Genomic DNA, 9,281 nt, shown 5'->3' on the forward strand with positions numbered 1-9,281 from the left:
AAACACCAAATAATGCATGCAGAGCAGAATTAGGCCGATACCCGCTAATTACCAAAATCCAGAAAACAGCCGTTAATTTTTACAACAACCTAAAAGGAAGCAATTCTCACATCTTCCATAACAAAGCCTTCACCTACAGAGAGATGAACCTGGAGAAGAGTCCCCTAAGCTAGCTGGTCCTGGGGCTTTGTTCACAAACAGACCCCACAGAGCCCCAGGACAGCAACACAATTAGACCCAACCAAATCATGAGAAAACTAAAAGATCACTACTTGACACATTGGAAAGAATTAACAAAAAAACAGAGCAAACTAGAATGCTTTTTGGCCCTAAACAGAGAGTACAGTGGCAGAATACCTGACCACTGTGACTGACCCAAACTTAAGGAAAGCTTTGACTATGTACAGACTCAGTGACCATAGCCTTGCTATTGAGAGAGGTCGCCTTAGGCAGACCTGGCTCTCAAGAGAAGACAGACTATGTGCACACTGCCACAAAATGAAGTGGAAACTGAGCTGCACTTCCTCACCTCCTGCCAAATGTATGACCATATTAGAGACACATATTTCCCTCAGATTACAGAGACCCACAAAGAATTAGAAAACAAACCCAATTTTGATAAACTCCCATATCTATTGTGTGAAATACCACAGTGTGCAATCACAGCAGCAAGATGTGTGACCTGTTACCACAAGAAAAGGGCAACCAGTGAAGAACAAACACCATTGTAAATACAACCCATATTTATGTTTATTTATTTTCCCTTTGTACTTTAACTATTTGTACATTGTTACAACACTGTATATATACATAATATGACATTTGGAATGTCTCTATTCCTTTGGAACTTTTTTGAGTCTAATATTTATTGTTCATTTTATATTGTTTATTTCACTTTTGTTTATGATCTATTTCACTTGCTTTGGAAATGTAAACATATGTTTCCCATGCCAATAAAGCCCTTTGAATTGAATTGAATTGAAAGAGAGAGAGGGGTAGTGAGCAGATTTTTTTTAACAAAAAGATAGATTTAGAGTTAGATAAACTTCAATTTTTCCACAAGGACACATACAGGATACTACCCTCCACAACTTAACCTTCACTCCAAATCAAAAACTCCAAACCTACAAACTGATTTTGGACAAAATTACCTGCAAGGATTCCTACCACCAAAGATCCAATCTATACAGCAAATGGTTAGCGATGGGTGGAAACTCAGGATACTAGACAACGAGGACTCTGAGTCAGCCAATATAAATCTATACAAGTCTGGAACAGTATTGGTACAGGGCAACCCCAAACAGTTTCAGCTGGACTTTCATATAATCAAAGAGGGAGCAAAGCAGGAGATGCGCTCTCTTGAGAAAGATACCCCCACCCCAAGCGTGTCAGACCAGACCTCTTCATTTAACAACCCCACAGACGAGCAACCCCAAGCAGAAAGTCAACCTCCCAGCACAGAGTACTACTCCCTCACTGAAATGAAGGATACATTCAACCAGCTGGAGGTAAGGCAGGTGGAGCTGGAACAGCAGGTGAACACACTCCAGTCAGCACAGACTCAGACAACAGTCCAGCACAACAACACCCCCTTAACTAGACCTGGAGAGCTGGAGGTGGAGAGAGAACAGCCCACCTCAGATCCTGACCAAAGTCTCGACACCACAGCAGAACAGTCCACCCCAGACCCTGACCATAGCCCCGACATCACAGCAGGACAGACAAATGAAGAACACCAAGCCCAGGAGATCCCATCCCCTTTGAGCACCCCCCCGTCAGCCACCCTGATAGCCCTCCTGACAACCCCCCCCCCCCCCTCCCCCCCACACACCCACTGAGGACATAGACAAGCCACAGATTGTACTCCTTGTGGAATGATATGGGAAATATATGCAAGAAAATACACTTTTTCCCAAACACAGTGTCTAAACTCTGGTCTCCAAACACCCAGCGCACCCTAGACTTTCAATCAATCAATCAATTTTATTTTATATAGCCCTTCTTACATCAGCTAATATCTCGAAGTGCTGTACAGAAACCCATCCTAAAACCCCAAACAGCTAGTAATGCAGGTGTAGAAGCACGGTGGCTAGGAAAAACTCCCTAGAAAGGCGAAAACCTAGGAAGAAACCTAGAGAGGAACCAGGCTATGAGGGGTGGCCAGTCCTCTTCTGGCTGTGCCGGGTGGAGATTATAACAGAACCATGCCAAGATGTTCAAAAATGTTCATAAGTGACAAGCATGGTCAAATAGTAATCAGGAATAAATCTCAGTTGGCTTTTCATAGCCGATCATTAAGAGTTGAAAACAGCAGGTCTGGGACAGGTAGGGGTTCCATAACCGCAGGCAGAACAGTTGAAACTGGAATAGCAGCAAGGCCAGGCGGACTGGGGACAGCAAGGAGTCACCACGGCCGGTAGTCCCGACGTATGGTCCTAGGGCTCAGGTCTCTCAGTTGGCTTTTCATAGCCGATCATTAAAGAGTTGAAAACAGCAGGTCTGGGACAGGTAGGGGTTTCGTAGCCGCAGGCAGAACAGTTGAAACTGGAATAGCAGCAGGGCCAGGCGGACTGGGGACAGCAAGGTGTCATCATGCCCGGTAGTCCTGACGTATGGTCCTAGGGCTCAGGTTCTCAGAGAGAAAGAGAGAACGAGAGAATTAGAGAGAGCATACTTAAATTCACACAGGACACTGGATAAGACAGGAGAAGTACTCCAGGTATAACCAACTAACCCCAGCCCCCCGACACATAAACTACTGCAGCATAAATACTGGAGGCTGAGACAGGAGCGGTCCGGAGACACTGTGGCCCCATCCGAAGAAACCCCCGGACAGGGCCAAACAGGAAGGATATAACCCCACCCACTCCGCCAAAGCACAGCCCCCGCACCACTAGAGGGATATCCCCAACCACCAACTTACAATCCTGAGACAAGGCCGAGTATAGCCCACAGAGGTCTCCACCACAGCACAAACCAAGGGGGGGGGCGCCAACCCAGACTTTCTGTCTGAGGACCAACTAGGATCACCCAGCCACATCATAATACACACAGGCACAAACAACCTGAGAGCACAGCAGGGAAGGGTGGCAACAGCACTCAAGGGAGTGATTGAAAAAGCTTATTCTTCTTTCCCCAACGCACAAGTGGTTATCTCCAAACTGCTACCACGAAAAAAAGACTTCCACCCTGCTACCATACAGCGGGTAAACGCAAGTATTTCCCATGACTGTGCACCTGGCCCACCACTTCACCCTGGACTTGAACAGCCTTTATGACAAGCTCCACCTATAAAAGGCAGCAGTGCCCACCTTCGCCAGGACCCTAAAGTGCATCGCCCTCAACCGCAGCCCCAACACCTCACCAGATCAACAGACACCCTGCCCAGACCAGCAAGACACTCTCCCAGACCTGCGGGAGAGTGTCTTCCCCAATATTTGGAACCAAGACTGATCAACCCAATCCACAAAAGTGGAAACAAATTTGACCCCAATAACTACTGTGGTATATGCATCAACAGCAACCTTGGGAAAATCATTAACAGCACACTGGTACATTTCCTCAGTGAAAACAATGTACTGAGCAAATGTCAAATTGGCTTATTACCAAATTACCGTACAACAGACCACATATTCACCCTGCACACCCTAATTGACAAAGAAACAAACCAACACAAAGGCAAAGTTTTCTCATGCTTTGTTGATTTCAAAAAAGGTTTTGACTCAATTTGGCATGAGGGTCTGCTATACAACTTTATGGAAAGTGGTGTTGGGGTAAAAACATATGACATTATAAAATCTATGTACACATACAACAAGTGTGCAGTTAAAATTGGCAACAAACACACACATTTCTTTCCACAGGGCCGTGGGGTGAGACAGGGACGCAGCTTAAGCCCCACTCTCTTCAACATATAAATCAACGAATTGGCGAGGGTACCGGAGAAGATGGCTGCCATTTTACAGCCCTCTAACCAATTGTACTATTATGTGTGTTTTTCCGCGTTATTTGTAATTTATTTTGTACATCATGTTTCTGCCATCGTCTCTTATAACCAAAAAGAGCTTCTGGATATCAGGACAGCGATTACTCACCTCGTATTGGACAAATATTTTTTCTTCAACAAGTCGGCCGCGAAGGACATCCTACAGACACCCGACAAGGCCCAAATCCCCGTCATTCGCATAAGAAAGAGACAGAGATATTGTGGACATAGGTCGGGGTGCTTGTAAGGATCCGACGGCGAGCGAGTAAACTGCCTCTTCCATCAATCCTATTAGCCAATCTTCAATCATTAGAAAATAAATTGGACGACCTAAGATTACGGTTATCCTACCAACGGGACATTAAAAACTGTAATATCTTATGTTTCACCGAGTTGTGGCTGAACGACGACATGGATAACATACAGCTGGCGGGATATACGCTACATCGACAGGATAGAACGGCTGACTCCGGTAAGACAAGGGGTGGCGGTCTGTGTATATTTGTAAACAACAGCTATTGCATAAAATTGAATACTAAGGAAGTCTCTAGGTTTTGCTCGCCTGAGGTAGAGTATCATGATAAGCTGTAGACCACACTATTTACCAAGAGTGTTTTCATCTATATTTTTCGTAGCTGTCTATTTACGACCACAAACCGACGCTGGCACTAACACCGCACTCAACGAGCTGTATAAAGCCATAAGCAAACAAGAAAACGCTCATCCAGAGGGCACGCTCCTAGTGGCCGTGGACTTTAATGCAGACAAACTTAAATCTGTTTTACCTCATTTCTACCAGCATGTCACAAGTGCAACCAGAAGGGAAAAAACTCTAGACCACCTTTAGTCCACACACAGAGACCCATACAAGGCTCTCCCTCACCCTCCATTTGGCAAATATGACCATAATTATATCCTCCTGATTCCTGCTTACAAGCAAAAACTAAAGTAGGAAGAACCAGTGACTCGCTCAATATGGAAGTGGTCAGGTGACGTGGATGTTACGCTACAGGACTGTTTTGCTAACTCAGACTGGAATATGGCATTGAGGAGTATACCACATCAGTCACCGGCTTCATCAATAAGTGCATCGATGACGTCGTCTCCACAGTGACCGTACGTACATACCCCAACCAGAAACCATAGATTACAGGCAACATCCGCACTGAGCTAAAGGGTAGAGCTGCTGCTTTCAAGGAGCGGGACTCTAACCCGGATGATAATAAGAAATCCCGCTATGCCCTCAGACGAACCATCAAACAGGCAAAGAGTCAATACAGGACTAAGATTGCATCCTACTACACCTGCTCTGTTGCTCTTCGGGTGTGACAGGGCTTGCAGACTATTACGGACTACAAAGGGAAGCCCAGCTGCAAGCTGCCCAGTGACACAATCCTACCAGATGAGCTAAATGGCTTATATGAGCGCTTCGAGGCAAGCAACACTGAAGCATGCATGAGATCACCAGCTGTTCTGGACAACTGTGCGATCATGCTCGCCGTAGCCGATGTGAGTAAGACCTTTAAACAGGTCAACATTCTCAAGGCCGCAGGGTCAGACGGATTACCAGGACGTGTACTCTGAGCATGCGCTGACCAACTGGCAAGTGTCTTCACTGACATTTTCAACCTGTCCCTGGCCGAGTCTGTAATACCAACATGTTTCAAGCAGACCACCATAGTCCCTGTGCCCAAGAACACCAAGGTAACCTGCCTAAATGACTACCGACCCGTAGCACTCACGTCTGTAGCCATGAAGTGCTTTGAAAGGCTGGTCATGGCTCACATCAACACCATTATCCCAGAAACCCTAGACCCACCCTAGACCCACTCCAATTTGCATACTGCCCCAACAGATCCACAGATGACGCAATCTCTATTGCACTCAACACTGCCCTTTCCAACCTGGACAAAAGAAACCCCTATGTGAGAATGCTGTTCATTGACTCCAGCTCAGTGTTCAACACCATAGTGCCCTCAAAGCTCATCACTAAGCTAAGGACCCTGGGACTAAACACCTCCCTCTACAACTGGATCCTGGACTTCCTGACGGGCTTCCCCCAGGTGGTAAGGGTAGGTAACAACACATCTGCCACGCTGATCCTCAACACGGGGGCCCCTCAGGGGTGTGTGCTTAGTCCCCTCCTGTACTCCCTGTTCACCCATGACTGCGTGGCCAAGCACGACTCCAACACCATCATTAAGTTTGCCGACAACACAATGGTGGTAGGCATGATCACCGACAACGATGGGACAGCCTATAGGGAGGAGGTCAGAGACCTGGCAGTGTGGTGCCAGAAAAACAATCTCTCCCTCAACATGATCAAAACAAAGGAGATGATCGTGGACTACAGGAAAAGGAGGGCCGAGCACGCCCCCATTCTCATTGACAGGGCTGTAGTGGAGCAGGTTGAGAGCATCAAGTTCCTTGGTGTCCACATCACCATCAAACTATCATGGTCCAAACAATATTTTTCTTAAAACTGCATTGTTGGTTAAAGGCTTGTAAGTAAGCATTTCATGGTAAGGTTGTATTCGGAGCATGTGACAAATACATTTGATTTGATTAATATGTTTTATGGAAAAAGGTTTGGAAAGGTGTCTTCATAATGACAATCTAAATAGCTACAACTGGTAAAAAGTTATTTAGTCGCTTGCGTCTTGGAAAACGCGAGCGCCAGATCATGGTATTCGGGGGGAATGCGCACTGTCTGGACTTTCCACCGTGGTCGCACCAACGGAAACACCTAGACACCTACCCGGACATTCACGCGACCACCCCATAAGAACCCTCTGCGGTCATGAGAAATTGGGGTTGTGAAGGGCTAACCACGGGATACCCAAGACTACAGGGTAAGCAGGAGACTCAATAATCATAAAGGTGATCTGCTCAACATGCGTCTCCTGCGTAATCATGGTGACTGGTACAGTAACCTCCTTAACCAACCCGGACCCTAATGGTCGACTATCAAGTGCTCTGATGGGGAGTGGAATGGTTAGGGGAACCAATGAAACGCCTTGACGGCGTGCAAATGCCCTGTCCATAAAATTCCCAGCTGCGCCTGAATCGACTAGTGCCTTACAATGGGAACCTACCAAGTGATCGGGAAAGGAGATAGATAAAGTACAGTGCACCGCAAAGGGCTCTGAACACGTTTGGGTGTTCGTTACCCGGGGTGATGCGTGAGTACCCTGCCAACCGCTTCCAGACCCAAAAGTGCGTTGACTGCGACGTGATGTGGATTGTCCCTTCGTGCCACCAGAGTGGCACTGTCGCTGTCCTCCTGCGCTCTCTCGACCGGCGGCTCCTCCCAGCTCCATCTGCTCGGGGTCAGAGTCTTCCGGAGTGGAAACAGAAAGACCCCTACCAGGATGTCCTCTGGCTGCTAACAGATTGTCCAGTCGGATGGCCATGTCCACCATTTGGGAGAAACGATAGCATGGCTTCCCGGCAGGCTAGCTCCCGTCGGACGTCCTCCCTTAGGTGGCACGGAAATGGTCGATCAGGGCCCGCTCGTACCACCCGGACCCCGCTGCCAGCGTCCGGAACTCCAGCGCGTAGTCCTGAGTGGTCCTCGTCCCCTGCCTCAGATTAAGCAGTTGTTCGCCCGCCTCTCGACCCTCAGGCAGGTGATCAAAAATGTCCCGAAAGAGGCGAGCAAACTCCCCGTAGTCCTCCCTCGTTCCACACCGCGTTGGCCCACTCCAGGGCTCTCCCACAAAGGCAGGAAACGAGGACGGATACCTTTTCCCGCTCCCGGGGCGCCGGCCTGATGCTGGAGAAATACAAGTAGGAATCCCTTACATCGCGCTGCCGTCCCGTCAAACGCCGGTGGTCGGGATATCTGGATCCCTCCAGGGGCTGGGGTGTAGGTGGCTGGATCCGGTTGACCAGCTGGTCTCGATAGATCGGATTCTCTCCTCTCCAGGCATTGTACCACCTGAACAACCCGATCCATCGCTTCCCCCAAGCTGGCCAACATCGAGGAATGCTCCTGGCCCTTGCCACAACTCTAGGCATGCGGTCTTCTCCTGCTGACTCCATATCAGATCGGGTGAGTGATTCTGTGACGAGGTGTGAAAGAAGGAGTCAGGCGCAGGAGGTAAAATACCGAAGTCCAGAGTTTAAGCCGTTTGCATAAATCAAACGCCCCAAGCGTCAAACGAAACTGTACAAGGGAAAACATCCACCTTGGCAATAACACAGTGAATAGTAGCTCAACCGAGCTACACGCTCTCACAACAAACAATCACTCACAAAGACAAGGGGAACAGAGGGAACACTTATACACATACTAATTAGGGGAATGAGCACCAGGTGTGTGTGATTGACAAGACATGACAAATGGAGTGATGAGAATGGGATCGGCAGTAGCTAGTACTCCGGTGACAACGAACGCCGAAGCCTGCCCGAACCAGGTGGGAGGGCAGCCTCGGCGGAAGTCGTGACAGGTGTAAAGTACTTAAGCCGTTTTTTGGGGTATCTGTACTTTTACTATTTATATTTTAGACTACTTTTACTCCACTCCTTTTTTTTCTCCCCTATTGGTAGTGAAAGTCTTGTCCCATTGCTGCAACTCCCCTACGAAACACGACCCTGCCAAGCCGCACTGCTTGACACACTGCTCACTTAACCTGGAAGCCAGCCGCACCAGTGTGTCAAGCAAAACCGAAGTCTGGCGACCGAAGTCAGCTTGCAGGCGCCTGGCCCGCCACAAGGAGTCGCTAGAGCACGATGGGACAAGGAAATCCAAACTGGCCAAACCCTCCCATAATCCGTACAACGCTGGGTCAATTGTGCACCGCCTCATGGGTCTCCCGGTCACGGCCGGCTGTGACACAGCCTGGGATCGAACCCGGGTCTGTAGTGACGCCTCTAGCACTGAGATGCAGTGCCTTAGACCGCTGCTCCACTCAGGAGGCCCACTCCACTACATTCCTAAAAAAAATGTGTACCAATTACTCCCATACATTTTCTATGAAACCCAAAAGTACTCGTTACATTTCGAATGCTCAAGTAGGACAGCAATATGGTCCAATTCACGCACTTATCAATATAAAGCGTTGTCATCCCTACTGCCTGTGATCTGGCGGACCCACTTAATACAAATACTGTGTTTGTAAATGATGTCTGAGTGTTGGAGTGTGACCCTGTCTGTCCATAAATTTAAAAAACAAGAAAATCGTATTGTCTGGTTTGTTTAATATGAGGAATTTGATATATAGCATTTATTTTTCACTTATACTCAAGTGTGACAATTCAGTACTTTTGGACTGAGTGTCAGTCATGCCATTGT

Source organism: Coregonus lavaretus, assembly GCF_964263955.1.
Source record: "Coregonus lavaretus genome assembly, contig: HAP1_SCAFFOLD_1989, whole genome shotgun sequence".
NCBI classification, from domain to species: Eukaryota; Metazoa; Chordata; class Actinopteri; order Salmoniformes; family Salmonidae; genus Coregonus; species Coregonus lavaretus.